The 23,966-nt window shown below is 32.5% G+C and overlaps 1 long non-coding RNA gene and 4 pseudogenes across 1 annotated transcript; all 5 read left to right on the top strand.

Annotated features, from left to right (window-relative positions):
* Or212PSE (odorant receptor 212 pseudogene) lies at positions 4,279-5,568 on the top strand (annotated as a pseudogene).
* Or213PSE (odorant receptor 213 pseudogene) lies at positions 7,951-10,576 on the top strand (annotated as a pseudogene).
* Positions 12,257-13,429, top strand: Or214PSE (odorant receptor 214 pseudogene; annotated as a pseudogene).
* On the top strand, positions 14,480-15,843 carry LOC116415808. The gene is made up of 2 exons (XR_004226367.2): positions 14,480-15,606; positions 15,682-15,843. It is a non-coding gene; the product is annotated as an uncharacterized LOC116415808 (long non-coding RNA).
* Or215PSE (odorant receptor 215 pseudogene) lies at positions 20,315-23,640 on the top strand (annotated as a pseudogene).

A 23,966-nucleotide genomic window follows, 5' to 3' on the forward strand; every position in this document is an offset into this window, starting at 1 on the left:
TTTTTCGAATGGCGCGAAATTCAAAGATTTGTTGGAGGGATTCTTGCATAAAAAGGCGTTATTTAATGCTTTACAAAAGAGGTAGAATATATCGTTGACGAGCAAAAGAAATAAGGAGCTTTTTCTTATCCAAGAGCTTTATTGCGTGTTTTGGCAATAGTTTACTGGAGCGCAGTATCGCACAAAGAGGATATTTTCACCCCCTAAAACTTCGAATCCAGACCAACTCGCCTATAGATATATCTCTATCAGCCATAAGCGATATGATAAATTTTTCCTACGCCGCAATGAGTAAACAAACAAAAATCTCGCGCATAGTACTCGCTTAGTAGAGCGAATACGGAAAAACCGCGAAAATAACAGAGACCCGAAATAACGGTAGAACCCGAAAATATCTTGGGATCTCTGTTTTTGTTTTCCCTATCTGCAAAAATGCATGCGACGATCGTCATCGCCGCTTAGAAAACACAAGCGCACCAATAGGAAAGTAGTTAAATTTGCCGAAACTTCTCTGACGCACGGAGAATCATGTGCGGGCTTACTCATCATTTTCCGACGCATATCCGCGACAATTTTCACGACTCGAACGTGTGCGCAAGGTGTCTCCATAAAAGGCTCGCGATTCGAAAATCCCACTCCGGAAGCGCCGGACGAAATTAGACCTGTTTTCGTTCGGCTAGTGGGTGGGTCGGCGGAATGAATGGACGAGCGCATCATCGAGCGTAAATTTGCGCATCGACGCGTAAATTTGTGACTGAGCTAGCGAGAGGTGGTTCGTGTGTTGTTTTCGCACGCCGGTATAAGAAACGGAACGTTCGCTGAGGTCGAATCGTTGTAAACATTAGTGTACATTTGAAATCGTAAAATGCTTGGAACACTATATGACGCAAAAGATTGTATTTACGAGCTTATATGCCTAGATCATAAAGGAAAAATTTTCCGCTTTATTGCTTTAGACTAGTGTATTAATATTCTCTATGCCGCCCGTAAACAAAGTCTATTTCAAGCATGGATTCTCGTATGTGAAAGATTTAATTAAGTCTACATCTATAGTAGCAGGTATCATATGGTCATAAATATAATTGTTAACTAGAAATTAGAATTTAAATGTTTTTACGATCGAGAGAAGCAGAATGAGACAAAGCCAAAAAGATAAGTGTATCTTTATATACGAGACTGTTTATCTTACGAAATGTTTTTCTTCGAGTTTGTCTTTCGACCTTCATAACAACACGTGGAGGCGGTTATTGACCCTTTCGCGTTTTTTAGTAACTCCAAAAGCAAGCTGGGCTTGAATAAAGAAAAATATGCTGAAGGCAAAATTTCAAGAGGCAAACGGTTATGTTGCTGATTCATAATGTTTTATTCTTTGTTTTATATAGTTTAACATTGAAGAAGATTGAAAGTACAATTATCGAAACGACTTATATTTTCACAGCTTTGAAGTGTAGTACGCAGTAGTTGCACTATTTCTGTCATACGCATGCAACTGTTTGATTCAGTCTTTGCTTGCTGAAGGTCAGTTAATATTCATCAATTTATATTTAGAAAAAAAGTATTATACCAACGCAAACGTAACACTATGCCTGCGTTAATTTTTAAAGTATTGTACAAACATTTTTAAAAATGTATATGCTTTACAAACGCTAGAACTAAAATATGTATGTGAATAAAACATTATTAAAAATTTACTTAAATGTACATAGATACGGCGAGTAATAAAACAGTATGTACAGATCAATTTCTTACGTTTAATAAAAAATTAGATGAATTATGAAATAGTAAACGTGTTTACATAGTATTGTCATTATGCTAGTAAAAATGAGGTGTACGAAACAATTTTTTCAGAAATTTAAAAAAAAGTTATAGTTATTGATAATCTAATGATATATTTTTGAAATAATGAGAAAGAAATATTGTCGGCCAATCGTAACTACTAAACTTTAATAGGAGTACACCGTTATTTGATCAGCATTCTTTCGCATTGATTAGTATGAATCTGAACTAATTCATCAGCTTATTGGTTTAAAAAAGACATCTGACAATCCTATATGTATATATGCAAATTTGATTTTTGTTTCTTTTTTGGCATTAGAGTAAATTTAAACAGCATGCATTGGATCTATAGTCCCAATCTCTGATAAATTCTGTATAAGCTGGTTCGCATATCTTTACGAGAATATACATGCAACAGCTTTTTGATCAAAGTGGAGCAATGTTCTATTTGTTCCAATCACACTAAAGCTTCTTTTGCGGCACGGATTCATTCCGACTAGAGCGACAGCTTGCCTTGACTCGCACTGCAAACTCGATAGGTTGTCTAAAAAACCCTTTTTACACCCTTTGCTTACGATAAACTATTTCTTTCTTAATTTTAATGTATATATTAATGTGTGGTAATAATTAATAAATGTATCATTTGGAATTTTAGATGCATTTTCATGATAAATATTTCCTTTAGCGCCAACTATATTGTATTTGTATTATGTATTGCCGTTGGTATTTCTATACTTACGTTTGATGTGAGAATAAGAACCATGTTTACTATCAGGTTACTGGTATGAGGAAAACCACGTTCTGGAAAGGTTAACTGTTTCAGTTACTATTTTACCATGATCATCCATTCGAAAAGATCATTCTACTTGGACTTATTATCGGTATATTACTGTTTTTTTTTCGTATTAAGTTGGATGGTGCAAAAATTAACTCATAGTAGCGAAGAGGTTTTTATACAAGTGTAAGTAAGGCGTAACAATAATATTTTGATTATCTATTATACTGACGATTAAAAATGCTCTTCTTCCTTATCGAATGTTTTAACTTTTCTATATTATTGCTTGTTTCGTTTTTAGTTATTACGTTGTTCAAAAAAACATACTTATTGCTTAAAAAATAAATTGTATTCATACAATTTATGACACGTCGTGGCATAAACCTCGATTTAAGTCACGCTCGTGCAAAAATGCACTCGCTAAATCTTGGTTTATGCCCGTTGTTTCATAAAATATCGTACGATACTAGGGGGGTAAAGGGATTTCACCCTCGTGGGGGCTTATCACTCGCTTCGCCCGGGCGATATTGTTCTCACGAGGGTGAAACTTTAACCTACTTTGCCGCACTAGTATCGTAATATACTATTGTATAATTTTATCGCCATAAAATTCTCTGAATATTAAAAGAAAAATTAATTATAAAATAATACTTATAGTATATTTCAAATTATTATCCAATTATACTATAGATATTCTTGCTATTGGTATACTTTATCAGTTAAAGGACAAAAATTAATATATTTATTGATGATGAGAACATTTAATACACCAAAAATAATCTCTTGGGGACTCGTAAAAATGAATTTACATCTATTTCAATCTGTAAGTAATAAGTTATTATTAAAAATTTTAAAAACCGATTTAAATAATTACTTCTGCTCGTTATGCTGCAGGTTTTGAAGACATCACTATCTTATGCCATGGTCATGCAAAGATTAAACATTTCTTAGTATTAGCGATTAGCAATATATTCATTGAAAACATGGAGATTTGTTAGAGAATTTCATTTGATAACGAATGGAATATTTAGTTTGAATGAATTAACACAAATATTACAAACAGGTTTATTTATAATCCCCCCAAAAAAAGAAATTGCACTACACTTTAAAAGCAAACAACACATAACAGTTTTCATTTCATTTTCTCAATCGTATTATCTATGCTAAAAGAAATATGTAATGATGATGATTCTGGTTATGCTGCAGGTCTTGAAGACATTATTATTTAACACCAGGTTATGCAGAGAATTAACAATTCTTAGTATTGACGTTTTACTGTAAATAAATTTAAGCTTTCTATATGTGCAATATTGTAATATATTATTCAAAAGTTAAACAAAAAATTAATTATTTTAATGTGCGCATAAAAGTCTTACCATTGCTCATTTCGATATACTAGTGTGATAATGAAATGGTTTTGGGTCCAGCATTCAGGGAAAACATACTCATATGAATTCAGATTTGACCTTGGAAGAAATTTCCCCAATCAAAATGGTCAATACACCAATTATTCGATAATTGTTTCTACCAATAAGCTTGGCGAAAGTTTGGCCAGCAAAAAAGCAACAGTTAGCGAATTCCATCACAAATCGATCACAAATTGTCGGTGCATGTTTTTACCAGGTTCCGTATTGATAAATTATCATAAAGTAAATTATATATATTATAAAGTAAATATAAAGTTACATATTATTATAAAGTAAATTGCGTTGTATTTCGATTGACAGTTTGCCGGAATAATTTACTATGCACATCAAGACATTTGGGTAAAAGCATTGGAAAATTTTGTGGCGATACTTTTTTTTGGAGCCATCCTGTCAGAATTCAATTTAAATTATCTGCTAAAAGAAAGAGTAAGTAAATAATTTATACGATTTTTACATAATTAATAAATAAGGACTTATTTTGTTGATTTAGGTTCGATTACTTTATAAGAAAATAGCCTACGACTGGGTAATGTTGTCTGATAAAAATGAATTGGACATCTTACACACGTATTCACGATTTTCAAGAACGCTGACTATGATTTATGTAAATGATGTTGACATTTATCGTAATTAACTGTAAATTATGCTCTACTTGCATTTATACTTATTCTATTTGTACCATTAGCTCCTATTATAATGGATAATATTATGTCACTAAAAAGTGGAACCAGAATACGAGTAGAAACCATACATCCATATTATTTTGACATGATCGATGTTAGTAAATACTATTATCACGCGTACGTTTTGCACTTTCAATTGGTCGGGTCATATGACTAAATAGCATATCTCTCTATTAATAGCATGCATGCGACTTGCATTCAACACGTCCGCGGCTTGTTTGCTATTGTATGGTAAATACTTATTTCTATTCTGTTAAATTACTCTTCTCATAAAAATGCTAAATATAAGTTTTTAATACTTTTTTCAACGTATAAATGTAGTTATAGATTAGAAAAACTTGAAAGGTGTGATAATATATCAGAAACTTCTGAGAAAACTTCAATCGGACTAATTGATGACAGAAAGGTTATACAAAATATTAAAGCTATAAATACGCTGTACAGTAGTTCCATGAGTTATTTTTTAAAAATCTATATATATATATATATATATATATATATATGATGTGATCAAATAACATACCATAAGATTGATCAAATTTTTTTTCTTACATGTAAAAAGTATGCCGTTTATAAATTTACGACATTTATTTGGATTTTAGATACATTCATATGATAGCGAATTCTTTCGGCCTCAATTTCATCATGTTTATATCATTTACTGTTGTTGGTATTTCTATAATTATGTTTGATGTAAGAATAAAAACTATGTTTACTATCAGGTTACTGGTATGAGAAAACCACGTTATGAAAAGGTTAACTGTTTCAGTTGCTCTTTTATCATGATCATCCATTTGAAAAGATTATTCTTCTTGGACTTATAATCGGCATATTGATGTTTTTCTTCGTATTAAGTTGGATAATACAAAAATTAACTGATCGCAGTGAAAAGGTTTTTATACAAGTGTAAGTAATGTGTAAGAATAGTATATTATTTACCTACTTTATAGAGGCAATTGAAATTACTTTTTTTCTGCTCTGGGTGTATTTAGTTTATCTCGGGAGTCCTGCGATAATTTAAAACGTTTCAAAAACAAATACAGAAAACTGGCTTTCGGAAAATTTTAAAAGAAGTTTATGTCACAAAAATTTAGGTGTGTTTGATTTGCTGCACCGAACGTGCCCGAATTTTTCAGTTTCTGATTTCTCCACATTAGTTTAGGCTATAGTTGTAGGAAAGCGAAGCTACGTTTAAAGGATCCAGCCTGGGTTAAATCCTACAAAAAAAAACAACAAAATATTCGTCCGTTAAACATATTTTCTTTTCACGTAAATTAAAAAACAAAATATATCTACTGAAAATATTTACACTATATACTATTCCTACCGAGAAATATCATACATATACCATACAAAATCACTGACCAAAATTCATGAGATTTTACTATATAAATAAGTGTTTTTAATCACTTGCCACGGCTTTGTAAAAGATCTGGACCATCTTCCTTATTCTACCCGGGCTTAAAATGTACCTTAAATATGCCCCCTCAGACCTAATGAAAGACATTTCTAAAAAATATTAATTAAATATTGTTATCCATACTGTTCAGTTCGTTTTATTCGTTCAAGTAGTGTAGGTGTAAATTTAGGCTTTTTGAATTTCGCGCCGCTGCGCGCTCTCCGTTACGACGTTGAGAGCTCGCGCGCATGCGTCGAGTTGCGCGCCGCCGGCCCCGCTCGCGAGCACGCGAAGGGCCCGCGCGCGCTGATTCCTGTTAGGACTGCCTAGCGCTTCGCACGTTTGGCTTCCTTACGCTTTTCGATTTTTTTTCTTTGTACGGTGAGCCAGTGACTTGTTCTTCTCAGAGCTATCACTGTTCACCTCGTTCTGCGCCGTGTTTGTTGTGTTTAGCGAAAAATTCGCGATCGCGTCGTTCTCGTGTGTGTATTGGTGCACGTGTGTGAGTGTGCCTCGAGGCGACAGTCTTAAGGTTTGTTGGCGAAGGTGTCCACGTGTTGTACGTGACTCCTTCGGGGCGAGCGAACAGCGGCAACACCCCTTGTTGCCCTCGTGCCAAGCGTCTGGCTCCCCGAGACGTCGGGGCGCGCTTGGTGCACGGTTGCGGACCATCCTTTCGCTCCTCAGGCCCGGCTTCCAGACCTCCAGGACCAGGACGGAAGCAGCGGCGGACTACGACGAGGCCTGCTCAACGCCCTCTTCAGCGGCGGTTTTTGCTTTCGTCTTTGCGTTTTGCGTGCGTTCTTTCACATGAGTTTTTTTCTCTTTTAGAGTCACTGTTCTCTTTATTTTATTTGTATAGTTTCCTTTTCCTTATTTTCAATAAAGCTTACACTTGCTGAGGCTTTTCCCTCTAACCGTAAGGGTTTTTACGCCAAAGCAAGTGCTTTTTGTGTACCGTGAAATCGTGTGTGTTAATAAAAAAGAACCCTTCACTCACTCAACCCTTTCCTTTTGTCGGAATTCAATCTGAGTTCTTTTACTCGTTCTAAGATTATTATTCACATACGTTGTATACGTAGCTAATAAATTTAATTAATACTTTTCACACTGTACTTGTTGCTAACAACATTTAATTAATATTTTTTAGAAGTGTCTTTCATTAGGTCTGAGGGGGCATGTTTAAGGTATATTTTAAGCCCAGGTAGAGTAAAGAAGACGGTCCGGATCTTTCACAAAGCCGTGGCAAGTGACTAAAAACACTTATTTATATAGTAAAATGTCATCAATTTATTCAGTGATTTTATATGATATATATATATATATATATATATATATATATATATATATATATATATAATATTTTTTGGTAGAAATAGTGTATATTGTAAATATTTTCTGAAGATATTTTATGTTATTTATTTTATGTAAAAAGAAAAAATGTTATGAAACGAATATTTTTTTTTTGCGGTTTTAACTGAGGCTGGACCCCGTAATAGGCCATGACGTATCATATTTCTTTAACACTACATATAGCAGCTTTTCGGTCAAAACCCTAAACTATGTCCTGTTCGTCCCAAACAGACTGAGGCTTTTCCTCAGCATAGATTCCCACCCAAAGTGATAACGCCTAAGTTATCACTTTGGGTGTAATAAATCTATGCTGAGTCTTGCTCAACCGTAATGTAACTTCTGCATAAAAAAGTAACATTCAATTATTAATACAAAAAGACTAGATCTTGATGAATAATTGATGCATAGGTGTAATCAAGATAAATGTTTAATTAGCAACAAAGTATATTTCTATGAATTCTAGAAACAGTTTATACTCAGTATTATTTATCAACAATAAGTCTTATTTATAAATACGCGTTACTATATAATAATAATATGAGGCTACCAATTACAGGTTATTCAGTTTTTGATGGTCCATATTACTGGATAAATAAAATCCTTTTGGATGGTTTTGGTTTGTGGCCAGAAACAAGTAGAGAAAGAAAATTTATGAGTTTTGTTTTCTTCAATATATCGACGTTTAGTTTATTAATACCAACTGTAAGTTCTAAAAATATATTTTATAACTCGTTTCTTCTCATTACTATATTTACAAATCATTTCTATCATTAATAAAATACGCACCATCTGGGTGCTTATATGCTACCAAGTCTCTCGGTAAATAAATCCTAATAACTATAATTCGCTTTGTATTTTGCCTAATAGTTTGCTGGAATGATATTCTATGGAAAACGAAAAATTTGGGTGAAAGCATTGGAAAATTTTGTGGCGATACTTTTTTTTGGAGCCATCTTGTCAGAATACAATTTAAATTATCTTTTGGGAAAAAGAGTAAGTGAATAATAGATATAATTTTTATAAATGAATGAACAGATGCTTCTTTCATTGATTTAGGTCAAACTACTTTATAAGAAAATAGCCGATGACTGGAAAATGTTGTCTGATAAAGCTGAATTGGATATCTTACACAAGTACTCACGATTTTCAAAAACGATAACCATGATTTATGTAAATAATGTCTAAATTTATCGTAATTAAATGATTTAATGATATAAACAATATTCAAAAACGTACGTTCAATTTATTTTGCAGATATGTTATGCTCTACTTGCGTTTATACTTATTCTATTTGTACCGGTAGTACCTGTTATAATGGATCAAATTATACCGCTAAAAAATGGAATCAGAATACGAGTAGAAACCATACATCCATATTATTTTGACATCTTTGATATAAATAAATACTATTATCACATGTACGTTTTTCACTTTCTATTGGTCGGGTCATATGGCTCAATAGCATATCTCGCCATCAATAGCATGCATGCGGCTTGTATTCAACACGTTCGCGGCTTATTTGCCATAGTATGGTAAAAACTTGTTTTGAACCTTTAATATCCACTCTGCCTATGAATACGCTAAATATAGGTTTTTAATTAATGCATACATGTATTTATATAATTTTATTTTATTTGCAGTTATAGATTAGAAAAACTTGGAAAGTCTGATTCCATGGCAGAAGCTCCATGCGGACTCATTAATGACAGTAAAGTTGTACACAATATAAAAGCTGTAAATATCTTATACAATAGTTCCATAAGTTAAGTTTATACAAATTATAATATTATACATTTTATGACGTAATATACCATAGAATGGATCGAATACAATTTTTTGTCTTGTACATAAAAAGTATACCGTTTATAAATTTATTATATTTGTTTGGATTTTAGATGTATTCATATGATAGGGAATTCCTTCGGTGCCAACTTTATTGTGTTTATATCATTTACTGTTATTGGTATTGCTATACTTATGTTTGATGTAAGAACAAAGACATAGTTTTTCATGCATTATTATTACACAAGAAATTGACGTTATCGAATAAAGGACAACTTTTTCCAGTTACTGTTTTACCAGGATCATCCAATACAAAAGATCCTTGTAGTTGGAATTATTGTGGGAGTTTTAATGTTTTTTTTCGTATTAGTTTGGATTACACAACAATTAACTGACAGTAATGAAAACGTTTTGTTACAAGTGTAAGTAATGTGATTCGTTAAAAATTTGTCGTCAATTTAATTAATTCTGCCATTTTATTAGTTTTGCCTTAATATTTGTTTTTATTTTAAAAATAACGAATCTTTTTATAAAAAGAATCTAATGAAGTTTAAATCGCTTCTCTTTCCCCCCTATGGATATTCTACGTTTTGCCTCGGAAAATCTGAAACAACTTGAAATGTTTAGAAATCAAAATCAGCCACCAAATACCAAGTATTAGGACTATACATGAATTTACTCTGTCTACTTTCTAACTCATTAGTATCCGTAATCTGTTTCTGAATTTAATTTTTAAACGTTTTTATGTATCATTTTCTTAATATTTATTTCGGAACTTTCCGAAATGTTCGGGTATCCAGAGACAAAACAGCATAAGCATACACTCTTATTTGGCAATGAAGTCAATGCTACATTAACTTTATTATATAAGTATGCCTTTAGCTTCGGCTTGGCACACACAGCGAATACAGACGCCGGGAACTAGAGTGAGGTTAGAGAGTTAATATATAGCACTTTTAGCCGTAAACGAGTACGAACTTTCCAATCCAAAAATCGTACACGGCACTCAGAAAAAAAGTAGGCTGTGTAAGCTTGCGCGAAATGCAACTTACATGCTGGGAATGCGCAGACTAATTTCTTCCCTCAGTGTATAAATAATATTTCTATTGTTTCCTAATAGATATTCTTGTCATTGGTATAATTTATCAGTGAAAGGGCAAAAATTAGTATATCTTTTAATGATGAGAACATTTAAAACTACAAAAATAAGAGCCGGGGGCCTTATAGAAATCAATATACATCTATTTGAATCTGTAAGCGATAAGTTAATATCAAAAATTTGAAGAACCGACTTAAATAATTGCCCATGCTGTTTATGCTGCAGGTTTTGAAGACATCACTATCTTATGCCATGGTCATGCAGAAATTAAACATATCTTAATATTAGTGATTAGCAATAAATTCATTGAGAACACATTGAAAATTATAGAAAATTTGATTCAAAAGCAAATGAAATATTTAATTTAAATAAATTTAAACAAATAATACAGAGTTTTATTTATAATCTTGATTCCCAAAAAATAAATGACGCTATTTTTTAAACACAATCAACAAATAACTGTTTTCATTTGATTTTTCTCAATTGTATTATCTATGCCAAAAAAGAAAGTTAAAAGACTCGTCCATAAGCTAAGTGTACCGTTAAATTGCAATCATATTGCCTGAGAATGCATGGACACATTTGAAAGTGAAAATTTTCACCATAAAAACTACCGGTCCGCGGAGTGATAGCCAAATTTAATTAATAGTGGATACTGTGAAAATTGGCGAATTAGCCGACTCCTGTTGGCGAAACCGCTAGTGAGATTACTAGTAGACGAAGAAAAGAACCGTTGATACCGAAACCTTCAGTAGAATCTACTCGACTACTCGAGTAGAGAAAAATATGCGCAGTAGGTTAAAATTCGTCCGTTCACACCGGGCCACTGCGACTTTTCTCCCCCTACTCCATTAACTAATGATGTTAATTCTAATTATGCTACAGGACGTGAATGAAGTATCTTATGACATGATTTTGTAGAAATTAAACATATCAACGGTTGGTCCACGGCATTGGCCAACCATTACCTAGCCAAATTTATCTATTAGAAGCCTGCTCTGTGTATTAGCAAACGTGCGCTCTGCAGCTGATACCGCGCATGCGCAATATAGTCACTCGTGGCGACTCATGCGTATACCTTTTCACATAACCCCAAAATTTAATGAAAGTTTATATTCACTTAAAATCTAATTCTACGATGTCAAAACCATATTATTGTTCAATCTAATGCTTATTTATTAATAATAAAGTCATATTAATTAATTATTTGAGCAGGCATTGATAATTTATTATCTTTTTGTACGAGTTTTAAAATTGGACAACCGTTCCCCAATGGATAGTGTAAAAGCGTGACGAAATAAACGCTTCTGTTTGCTAACGGCTGCCGGAACTGTTGCTCAAACTTCATAAAATTGGCCAGCCGTTGGCGAATGGTTCGCGAACGTTTCTACCAGGGTAGCATTAACGTTTTAGCAGTATTTTTTTATATCCTTTGTAATTTAACGTTACGTGCATAATAAGCCCCTCTCATCCATGCATCTAAAAGGAAAGCTCTTGCTGCAAAATGTCACTATAGAAGTGTTTGTGTGTGTATGTACTCTAACGGGGTTTCCGGGAACTAATTCGCACAAAAGTAAATCGACGAGGAGGATTCGACCCCACGTCCCCGAGATCTCAAGGCGCGTGCTCTAACCACCGAGCCAGCAACGCACTACCCTGCACTCGCGCCGACTAGCTCTTACCGGCTCTATCCCCGCCCGTTACAATACAATATACGTATTTAATTCATTCACGGCTAACCTTTACCTCAAGAGCAACCAAAGAACAAAATAATTTAGCTTATACACAAAAAAATCAACATTGCATAAATTATTAATACAAAAACAATAACATTCGATAAATTATTAACACATATTAAAATTAATATGAATGCTTAACTCGCAACAAGCTTCCGCTTGCGCCCTGGACATTTAAAAACAAGTATCATTTTTATACGCGTCGTATAACACTAGAAATAACAACATGGCACTACTAAGTACTGATTTTTCAGTTTTCGATGGCCCATATTATCGAATAAATAAAATTCTTTTGAAAGCTTACGGTTTGTGGCCAGAAACATGTAATAAAACAACAAAACGCACGATATTTGGATTCTTAAATTTAGCAACATTTGGTTTAATAATATTCATCGCAAGTATTAGTAAAAATATTCTATAACTTATTCTCTTATTTCTATATTTACGAATGATTTTTATTTCTAATGAAATACTCAGAGTCTGCTACCGTGCCCCTTGGTAGCCTAATTGTCAATAACTAAATTGCATTGTATTTTATTTATAGTTTGCCGGAATGATGCACTATGTCAATGAGAACATTTGGGTAAAAGCACTAGAAAATTTTGTAGCAATACTGTATTTAATAGCCATCGTGCTTGAATACAATATAAATTATCTTTTGGAAAACAAAGTAAGTGATTTCTATGATTTTTATACATCAATAATTAGATACTTTTTTCGTTTATTCAGGTTAAATTACTTTATGAGAAAATAGAATATGATTGGAAAATGTTAACTGATCAAAATGAATTGGACATTTTACACAAGTATGCGCAATTTTCACGAAAATTGATCACAATTTATGTAAATGAATTTGATAATAATTATAATTTATTGCTGTTGATATATCTTTACAAATATACAAATTTATTTTTCAGATATATTATGCCTTAGTTGCTTGTATACTTTTCTTAATTCTACCATTAGCTCCTATTGCAATGGATTATATTATACCGCTAAAAAGTGGTATAAGAATTCGAATTCAAACCATACATCCATATTATTTTAACATCTTCGATGTTAATAAATACTATTATTACGTACACGTTTTTCATGTATCTGCGGTTGGATTTTATGTTTCAGCAGCATATCTCACGCTCAATAGCATGCATGTGGCTTGCATTCAGCACGTTCGTGCCTTATTCGCCGTAGCATGGTAAATGCATTTTTTTTCACTTCTTAAATCATTTCTGCTCAGTATAAAACGCCTTTTTCATTTACTTATTAATAAAGTTATAGAATAGAAAAACTTGGTCATCATGATAATACATCAGAAACCTCAGCCGGAGTTATTGATAACAAAAGCGTTAATCAGAATATAAGATCTGTAAATAACATATACAACAATTGCAAAAGTTAAGTTTTAATTCATACCCTTAAATAATGCTCTACAATGGATCAAATAGCCTTATGCATGTATAATAAACGCACGATTTTTGCGACTGTTTCTCAATCGGCGGTCTATACAGTAAAAACTTTTGTGCCTGTATTATAAAAAGCGTGAGGCGAACTAGCGAGTACTGCAAACACGCGCCATAAAATTTCGCATTTGTGTAATTTATTCGAACCAGTCAAAAAATCAAAAATTAATGAGTATAAAAAAGTGCAAAATTGCGTACACTTGCACATAAAATATGGCGTCTTTTTGCAGTACTCGCTAATTTGCTCCAGTACAGTACTGCAAACTACACAGACTTCCCATAAAAGCTTATTTTTCGCCCTTGGTGAATAATATACTATTATTCCTTAGATAAAAAGTATGCCCTACTGAAAAAATCAGAAGACAATCAACTGATAATCAGCTGATCATCAGCTGATAATCATGCTGATAGTTATAGATATGCGTTTATATGAGATAAAATGTTAATGATAATCAGATGATAATCATTCAAAATTTATAATCTTTAATATATCTATTATAAGTTATTTGAAATAAGTAAAATTTATAAATTTCACATAATGAGGGCTAGTACTGGTTTTGCCATTAGGATGATAACACGAAAACTCTGGCTGTGAGCTCCAATATTTTTGTTTTTCAATAATTTAATTTAAATAAAATTTTTTTAAATGTTAAAAAATAAAAATTTTGGAGCTCACAGCCAGAGTTTTCGTGTTATCATCCTAATTGCAAAACCAGTACTAGCCCTCATTATGTGAAATTTATAAATTTTACTTATTTTAAACAACTTATAATAAATATATTAAAGGTTACAAATTTTGAATGATCATCACCTAATTATCACCTGATTATCATTAACATTTTATCTCACATAAGCGAACATTTATAACTATCAGCTTTATTAAAAATACTGAGCTGAAATCACCTGATAATCAGCTGACGTTTTGGCATTATTATCAGCTGATTATCAGTTGATTGTAATCTGATTTTTTTCAATAGGGTGACATATATAATCGGCGTAATATTAATCAATAAAAATAAACGATTTTTAATTTTAGATGTATTCATATGATAGAGAATTCCTTTGGCGCCAACTTTATTGTAATGATACCTTTCATTTCTATTGCTACTTCTATACTTATGTTTGATGTAAGAATGAAAAAATAGTACATATAAGTAACGATACGATAGAATGCACAAAATAGATGATTCCCAATGAACGCAGAACGTTCGGAAAGCACCTGTTTTACGCGATAAAATTACGCAATCTACGATTGTGTTTTTTTATATAAGAAAAATAGAGTTTTGAAAAGTACAACTTTTCTTTAGTTGTTTTTTTACCACGATCATCCATTTGAAAAGATTGTTCTGATTGGACTTATTATGGGCATATTGCTGTTTTTTTTCGTATTGATTTGGATTATACAACAATTAATTGATAGTAGTGAAGAGGTCTTTAGACAAGTGTAAGTAATTTGTAACAATAATAATAACAACTACCTATTAGTGGCAATTTGAATTGCACTCGTTGCTTATCGATTGTTTAAACTTTTGTATATTTCTTTACTTTGAATACTTATTTCTATTTCTTTTTTCACAAAATCAATTTTAACTTTGCTAAAGTTACGTTTTTTCGTGATCATTTCGTCCAAAATCGTATGATGCAGTAAGGGAGAGGAAAACTTGGGCATAATATCTTGTCTAAACTGCCACCTGAGCCGAAGCGAAGAGTGACAAACATGAGACATAATAGGCTGTCCAATTTTCCTTTCGAGGTAGTGCGTGTTATTTTTCTCACACCGGCAGTAACAATAGGCATTTCTCTCCAGGTGTCTGCAAAAAGAAATGTTTTACTTTTAGTTCGTAAGACATGCGCAAAAAGCATACACATATAGTTTTAAAAATAGTTACATTCGCACATTTCTTGTACTTTTATCGTTATACATTCGTATATTAATAATAAAATATAACATATTACATATTTTAAATCCTTATCCAATAATAGATATTCTTGCAATTGGTATAATTTATCAGTTAAAGGACAAAAATTAGTATATCTATTAATGCTCAGAACATTCAATCCTTCGAAAATAACTGCTAAGGGACTTGTAGACATAAATATATATCTATTCGGAGTTGTAAGTAATAAATAAAAAAAATTCTTAAACTAAATGAAGTATTCACTAACGATTCTAATTTTTGTCATGCTACAGATCTTGAAGACATCACTATCTTACGCCATGGTTATGCAGAGACTAAACATTTCTTAATTTTGGCTAATCAGCAATATATATTTTGGTAGTATTACGAATTTGTAAACAACACAAATATTCACTGTAAATGAGTTTAATAAACGGCATGCCAATTTGTCAATATATCGTCATGTAACTTCATCTAAGCTTATTTTACTACATATGTATGCAATATATTGCAGTAGAAGTTGATAAAAGTCGATAATAAGATGTCTTTTTAACTTGAATAGTGAATCTTAATGACATTTTCTTGCATTAGGGCTTGATAAAATGTCGATATAGGCTGATAGAGGTCGATATAAGTCAATAAAAACTATGCAAAAAACTACAATTGAAATCAATGGACTCAAGGTGGTCCGAAACCCAACTTTTACAGACCGAGTCGACTGAACAAGTGCACGGCAAAAATGACTTAAAACTAAACAAAATGTAACTGATTATGAAAAACCAAGAGTTAGTTGCCCTTCCTCTTATGAATATCTATCACTGAACCAAGTTTTAAATAAAAAGATTAACGCATTAATAAATAGCATTTGAACGAAATTCAGTAACTGTAGCGTGCATATGGGAAATTCTCAGCATACGCACGCTTCAGCTACTGATTTTCGTTCAAATGTCATTTATCAAGGAGGTTCATCTGGTACGTCGCTAGTCAAAAAGAGGGTAATTTTTATAAATTCTTATTTTCTTTTGATACAAGAGACATCATTTATTTAGAACTTATGAAAAGCTAATTTATAACAAATAATGATTTTAAATAAAGAAATCGAATTCTTTATGTGACAAAAAAATTTAATACAGACGATGTTTGACTCCGTTTTTGAGGTTAAGTGCGCATATTTTTTATTAGACTAATTAATTATTATGCATAGAGGTACCCATCAGTCGTTTTCAAAAGAAATTTGAATTCATCAAATATTAGTTTTCTCATACAAAAATTTGCAAGAGAAACGGTTTGTTAATTCAATAATTATTTGCAAATTAAAACGAGGAAAATGTGATTATCCATAAGACTCCGTGTAAAAATGGAAAAAATACTTTTATTAATATCTCGTAGTATAGAGCTAGCATAGCACACATGCGAGACAGGCTCGAGCCATGTGCTTTCCTTACCAACCTCATATTCTAATACACACGATTGTTTAATTTACTGTTTCCACGCGGTAAAGTGGATTAATTGTTGATCTAATGTTTGTTTATCGATAGTATTATAGTATTAAATTTTGAATGTGTTGTTTGTCCCTGGTAGAATCGGTGACCCAACCACGATCGAAAAGCCGTAAAAAAAATAACCACAGTTTCGACCAACCCATACTGGAAACGTTCGCCAATCATTTAAGAGTTGGCAAAGTAATGGCAAACTATTGGTGAACATTTTTACCAGGGCACACATAGCAAAATTGCGTCAAAATTACGATAGCCAAACAAATGGTGTACAACAAGAAAAATCAGCCTATTATGCAATTCTGCTGCACATGTGTGATTGCAATTTCTTAGCTGCAAGCATAGTAAAAATATGCTGGAAAGTAATATTTGTAATATTGGATAACAAATAATTCTTCGCTTTGAACTGACAAAGCGGAGGTTACTGTTAACAATCCCACTTTGAGCTATATTTCTAATTATGTCTCTTTGTTGCATCAAAAATGAAATTGATACTGATCTTTTATTGCGTAGAGAACTTCGAAATACAGCAATTTGTGGACTTAATAATAAAATAATTTATATTATGAAAGTGATCAATTTTAGCTTGAGTTATAGTGTCATCAGAATATTTGCGTCAAAAAAACTCATTATTAATATATTAAATACTTTATGAATCGCATTTTTTAAAATAATAACTCATTATGAAAATTCAATCATCTACCCCTAATTCTACGGAACCGTCCCTATAATTGTTTTTTATTCAACAGGTGTAACAGTCCACTTCGTTCGTCAAGTGGTTACCAAATCTCGCAAGAAGATTCACAACAGAAACAGCTCACCAAATGCTAAAAATCCTCATTGAATAACGTAACGTAAAAAATTTTAATAAATATGTCTATGTGTAACTCACAATAGCCTATTATCATTTTGTATACTAATATAATCTTTTTTTTTATATATTTTTTCATATAATCGCGATCTTAAAATGGATCTCGATGATCTCGAATCAAGTGAGTGAAGAAAGTCAGGCGGCGAATGTCAGGCTGGGAATTTATATCTCTATTCATATTGGTCGCAATCAAGGCACTTTGTTCTAACTTTTACTAAAATTTGATTTATTGTGAAAAACACACTATTCAATAGCTCTTTATAATTAAAAGGGCAGATAATTATTCACAAAAACTGAAGAAAAAAGAAAAACAATCTAAAACTGAGCAATCGACGGGCTAGCGCACCTGATTTATCCCAAGTTTTTTTTTATATTATAGCCTTCTCAAGTCCTCTCGAAGAGTCTTATACATATCGCTCTTCACTCTACCTGATACCATACAATGGTACCGGCCAGAGAGGTTCCCTATAGTCGCGGTGCATGTGCATCATATCGGAATGTAGTGCACATGCATCTCGACTGGACCTACAGTTTAATTATACAGTGCGGAACTGTATACAGTGGGATCCGAACCACTGGAGCTTTGACGTTATAAGACATTTATGTATATAACATACAAACGTATTTATCCCAAGTTACCAATAACGTTTTCAGCAATTTCACAAGCTCATCTTGAAATTCCAGTCAGCAACTCTTGTTTAGCCTGAGACCAAACTCAAAAATTCTATATGCTTGTCTCGCGAATAAACTAGCTCGAGTCGTTTTCGCACGAGATTCGCTTAAGGCAGTTCAAATACTATTTTATTAGGATAATAATGTAAGAGCATGAATATTTAAAAGTTATATAGAAAATAATAAAAACCATGTTTTCTCAAACAAATGCAAGCATTAATTGCTCGGATATTAATTAAAGAAAAAAACATCAATAATTATCAAGTGGCGCGGTAGCGCCACGAAGGCGAGTTTGAGAAGCAGATGAAGCCGCGGCGCCCGTGACACTATTTACTTCTATATTGGTGTTCGGATTTTTCATGATACAGAAAAAAATACTTATTGTTACTATTCGTAAGATTTTTTGGCTTATTAGTATGTTTTCTGAGCTAAACTATGATTTCCAACAAAAATATTAGTGAAAAGGCTGCTTATTTTTATAATATGTGAGTGTATAATCCACAAATGCTAAAATTACGTTTTTCTTCTTCAGCCCGAAATGTGAATGGACCGTTAAGTTAGCCGCAAGAAGTGTTAAGAACGTGAAGTTGGCCGCAAAGCTATATATAGATGAGAATTTCTTTCTCAAGAAAATATAATAATATATTACGATATTTTGAATTAAGAGGTTGCCAGTGCATACTCTGCGTTCCGGAGCTGTAACAGTAACTATCTTGCCAGGGTAGCCGATGACAAGGTCTAGGTGGCGCGCTCCGTGGTCTTTTGTGTCTAGGTGTAAAAATCATTCGAGGAAGGTGTCTAGAGGTACAGGATGGCCGATAACGACGTATAGGTGTAAAAATTATTCAAGGGCGGTGTCTAGGTGTACAGGGTGGCCGATGACGAGGTCTAGGTGGTGCGCTCCCTGGTTTTTGGTGTCTAGGTGTAAAAATCATTTAAGGGTGGCCGATGACGAGGTCTGAGTAGCTCGCACCGTGGTTTTTGGTGTCTAGGTGTAGAAATAATTCGAGGGTGATGTATATTAGAACAATCAGTGATTTCATCTTAGTAATAAAAATGTTACAAAAAAGCTGTGGTCGAATGGTGCTAAAGATGCTTATATTTTATTTTTACGACTTTGAATATGAAATACTCTAAACAATTTTAAAAAAAGGATTGAAATCTCTACAAAAAAATTAACTCTTAAAAACTTTAGTCAAAACACCTACTTACTTGCAAATAAAATCCAAAGCTGGAATCTATTGTGAGTCGTCTATCAAAGAATGGGATGCAGAACTGACAATCGCATTGCAAAATAGCACTTACTATTTTGGCCGCTTAGCTATGAATAAAGGCCACTAGTGGGGCACGAGACCGGACAGTCATTGATCGTGTAAACTACAGGTGTTTTCTCAACTAGTTCTGGAGTCACAGGATTCGGAGGTCAAACTTCCTTAGAAGTGAGGGCAAGAGAGAGAGAGAGAGAGAGAGAGAGAGAGAGAGAGAGAGAGAGAGAGAGAGAAGAATAGTATTTGATGGACACATTGAAAATAAATCAATACGAAGGAAGTAACATTTGCAGAATTTAACAGAAATATAATTAATATAGTACTGATGAAATTATTTTAAATTTCTAATATTTTTCACCGTAGGATCATTTTTAATGTATGTTTAAAGATCATAACTTTTAAGCAATATACAAAAACAACAGTTGCACTTAATTATGAATTTGAGGTGACCGAAAAACTTAATTCTGACTAGTTAAAGTTTGATGAATGCGCATGCCTAATTCACGTTAGTTATTTGTTTATTAATAACAGAAATAATAATTTTTGGCGTTTTTATGAACAATTCTCACATTGCGATATCTGTCATAATTTAAGATGATACTGTAATTGTTTAGTTACAATGAGAAAACAAAGCGTCAATTTGGCAATTTTTAATGGATCCTATTACGGTATAATAAAAACCCTTCATGTTAGTTATGGTTTATGGCCAGAATTAGGGAAAACGAGAAAATTCATTTCTTTAATATTATACTTTACAACAACGTTGTCACTATATATACCGATTGTAAGTATTGGGCATTTCTTATACTTATGTATATTTTTGTAAGACATTCCATATTATATTTCATTTTATTTGGACCTCAACCATTAGTGTAAATCCGGTAATGATTGTATTGAAATATTTTTATTTTACAGATTGCTGGTATAATATATTATTTACATCGTAGTGAGTGGGTAATATTATTAGAAAATGTAGTAGGAATATTGTATAGTTTAGTGACCCTGCTGAAGTATATTTCATGTCATATGTTTGAAGAAAGGGTGAGTGTCATCTTTTATTTAAATTACATTCCAAAATAATATGGTGCACATTATATGTAAATTTAAACCGACGTTTTTCACTTAGATTAAACGGCTTTATAACCGAATAGTATGTGACTGGGAAAACTTGACCAATAAAAACGAGGTAGACATTTTACACAATTACTCGAAATATTCACGAACCTTTGCAATCTTTTATGTTGGTATCGACGATGAAAATTTTTTATATTTTAATGTAAAATATACACATATACACAATATACGTGATGAACTTATTTATTTTCTAGATAATTTATAGTGCAATAGGATGGATCATAATCCTATGTTTACCCTTTATTCCCATCATAATGGATCAGCTGGCCCCCCTGCAAAATGAAACTAGAATACGCATCGAACTTTATCATCCTTATTATTTTGGCATTATTGACATGAACAAATATTATTACCATACATTATTACGCGTATATTTTTCATGGCCAAGTGATCTACGGAATCAGCACCATAGCCATAGTCACCGTTGATACCATGTTCGCAGCTTGCATGCAACATGTTTGTGGCTTGTTTGCTATATTATGGTAACTACTGCATTTTATCATTTGAACATGTTTAATCTGCATGATAATCAACGTATAGAAATTTATTCTTGCTTTTTGAACGAAGTTATAGATTAAAGCAAATTGGTAGTAATACAAAAGGTAATGAAATGAGAGTAAGTGACGATAAACAGGTTTATCGAGATATAAAATTCGCCAATGAAATGTACAACAATTGCAGAAGTTAAGTATTTTCTGTATTTTCATTTTTCATTGGTATTATAATATCAAAACGAATTTAGTTAAATACGTATTGACTGCGCTCCAAGCACTTGATGAGAGCAATTAAGTAATTGGTCCTTTTGGCCTAATTTAATATGTTCCTAAGAATTCGTTTGTTATTCTAACTTTAAGCATTCTTAGTTTTTCTTTTAGTTATATATTTTTATTTTTGATTTACTGTGACTTCTCAACAACAGCAAGCAACTGTTGCGTATACATTACGCTACACAGCATCAAAATTAATCATATTTATATTTTAGATTCATTGATGGTATATGGAATTCCTTTGGTATCACTATCTTGAACTTTGTGTCATCTATTATTTTTGCAACTGCAGTACTTCTTTTTGATGTATGAAATAGTATATTACGCTACAAGGGCAGGAAGGCTAGGATTCCTGCACAGTTCAGGACTTCTAGCCTTCCAGACCATGTAGCGTATACTATTTTTCTTTATAGTCGGTCGAAAGTACGTTTTAATTATTAATAAGAACTTTAGCACATTCGATTCCGCGGCAACGTTTATTTTTGCTCCTCGCTTTAGCGCCTCTATCGGCCAGTCAAGAAACTAACCTACGATGTCTGCCCCCGACATTTGCAGGTTGCACTTGAAGTGCAGCACGAGCGAAGCAGACATCGAAAATTTATGAAAAATCAATATATGAAAAATATATGAAATGAAAAATGCGCTTCTGCGTCAAAATCACGAAAAACTTCCTCTTCATCTCCAGATTCATCAGATGAGCACGATTCAGTCATTTTTCAGCTGACTCTGTAGACTCTGTAGCGCGAAGAAGATCCTCTCCGTCGGCGTGGAAACGTGGTCGAGAAGTTTTGACTGCAGGAGTTCGACGAGCACGTTTTGCAACTACACCACCAGACAATCCGATCATTCCACACAAGCGCACTCGTGACTCAGCGCAAAAATTTTTCATTCGCTTTCGTACATATAGAGGGCGCACGTATACCCCATCAGTGCACAAATTTCGGTCTTTCTGCATTGAAATAGATGCGGGACGTACGTACTTTCGACCGAGGTATAAAGAAAAATAAATTACCTCACATTATAATGAAACCTTATAATTAACAAAAAATAAACTTTTGCAGTTATTATTTTATCGCATTCACCTGTATGAAAGGATCATCCTTTCAATACTTATTATGGGTATACTACTCCTGTTTCTCCTTCTAAGTTGGTTATTTCAACATGTAAGTAATAGTAGCGAAATGTTTTCAAAGCTGTGTAAGTAGAGAAGTAACGACAAAATTCTTTTTGAATGATTTCCCGGCAAAATAACTCCAAAGACCGACCAATGGAAAATTGAGTGTTTTATGCATTTCATCCGAAGCTTTACGCGAGTGCTTATGTGTGCGTTACTACCTGTGCTTTGTTTAGGTGAGAAATTGTACGCAGGCAGCCTTCATCGAAAATAAAAAACAAAACAGTCAATTTCTTTAATAGAGAATTTATGTGATAATCTTTACCTGGAAATCACCTAAACATAATAAGGCAGTATATGGAAAAAAATAATCATCTCATTTTAATCAATATTTATTCAGGTGCTGTAGCTGCTGGTATAATTTATCTGTGAAAGAACAAAAATTAATGTATTTACTAATGTTAAGAACATTCAATTCTATAAAACTAAGGGCTGGAGGACTTATACAAATCAATCTACGACAATACGCATGGGTAAGTATAATAATAAGAAATTCTTATTGGTACGTAAACAAAAAATTCTAAAAAGCAATCTTTGAGGATCTCCGAAATGGCAATTTTTCTAAAAGCAAATACACCTTTCTAAATTGACAAACTGATAACAAACCTCACACGCAACTTTTTTAAAGGTCCATTTTTTACATTTATTTATGTCTGTGCGTATATATATATATATATATATATATATATATATATATATATATATATATATAGTAATTAGTACTCTTTGTCGTATATAACGCAACCTATTTGGTATGTAAAGATAGATCATAAAATAATGAGAACTATATAATTACAATTGTAATTGATACTGCAGGTTGTTAAAACAGCAATATCTTATGCTATGGTTATGCAATCAGCGAACACTTAAATTGCCTCAAACTCATAGCTCTATTACAATTTTTCTTGACGACAATAGTATTTCATAGTTGAACATAAATTTGTAAGTATAATTTTATACATTAAAACTCAAATATCTGTCTAAATAAATAATAATGGCCATTTTCGTACATTGTTATCAATTTCAGAATTTTTTGGTATTCACCATTAATGACGACGAATCCTGTAAAATATTCACATATTGGTAACTTTAAACTGACGAAGCAAACATCACCGTTGTCAACTCCAATGGTAATTAAGAGATAATTATCTTTTATTGCATAGAGGACTTCGGAATATACAGCAATTCATGAACTT

The sequence above is a fragment of the Nasonia vitripennis genome, chromosome 1, assembly GCF_009193385.2.
Source record: "Nasonia vitripennis strain AsymCx chromosome 1, Nvit_psr_1.1, whole genome shotgun sequence".
Classification (NCBI taxonomy): Eukaryota; Metazoa; Arthropoda; class Insecta; order Hymenoptera; family Pteromalidae; genus Nasonia; species Nasonia vitripennis.